Source organism: Cynara cardunculus, assembly GCF_001531365.2.
Source record: "Cynara cardunculus var. scolymus isolate 2C chromosome LG 5, CcrdV1, whole genome shotgun sequence".
In the NCBI taxonomy this organism is placed as follows: Eukaryota; Viridiplantae; Streptophyta; class Magnoliopsida; order Asterales; family Asteraceae; genus Cynara; species Cynara cardunculus.
The window spans coordinates 449,716-450,914 of NC_037532.1; positions in this window are offsets into that span (position 1 = coordinate 449,716).

A 1,199-nucleotide genomic window follows, 5' to 3' on the forward strand; every position below is an offset into this window, starting at 1 on the left:
TGAAATAGAAAAAACTATGAGTAAAATATTATCTAGGAAAGAGAAATGATTTTTATTTTACCGAATCTTTTAAAATTTAATTTTTATAAGACATAAATAATATCTTGTAAATTTTAACGAATATTTAAATAATATTATAACATCCGAGATGTATTAATTTATTTTTGGAGATTTTTACTTTTTATTCACACCACCAAACCAATACACTTTTGTCTTTATTTATTATTATTATTTTCTTACTCGTCATAATATTTTATTATAAAATTTTGTTTTCTATAATAATAAGCTTAATTTATGAATTATTGATTTTAATTTACCAACAATGTTAATGACAAAAAGTAATAATATGAAAATTGTATACAACAACTAAAGTTATGAATTATAATCAAGTAATATCTTATATTTTATGTAGATGGTATTGTAACAACATTCGTATCCTATATCACATGTAATGTAAGTAATCATTTTGTATTTTAGGCAGTTGATGTTTTTATTTTATCTAATAAAATAAGAATATCTTTTAAAACAATAACAATAATATCTTTTTTATGTTAGGAATGTTTTTTAATACAACCTTCTCGCGTCATGTTAGCGACAACTTAACAACCTAAAACAATATTCCATTATAAAAATCAATATACTCAAATTATAAAATACAAATGTATTTGTATTGGTGAAAAAAGTTGTTACTTTAATTATGTATTCAACTTACGTCATTTATTATTTTAATCATTTAATATATATATATACACACACATATAAGGGCTTAACAACCTTAAATTTTGTGAGATCCGTGAGATTCAATATAAATCATTCACCTGAGATAATTGTGGTACTTATTAAATATAAATAAAAGCTAATTTAGTCAACTCGTAAATGCATTTAATTAATTTATTCTCCCAATAAATATAAAATCTATAACTTCCATAAATAAATAAAAAACCCATAATTTTTCAAATAAAATATTGATTAATTGTTCACAATGTGTATCAAAGTCCTTAGACAATAGTTCTAGGGATTTTTTTGTTTTTGTTTTTAGTTTTTAATGTCAATGTGTTTCATTGTATTCACAAGATTATCACAATGTAGCTAAGACAATACTTTTATTATTWTTTTTTTATGATTTTCTTTACTGTTTTTTCTAGCCCTAAACACAGATGATTTGATAATTTAATGGCGAACGAAGATAGCTAAGACTG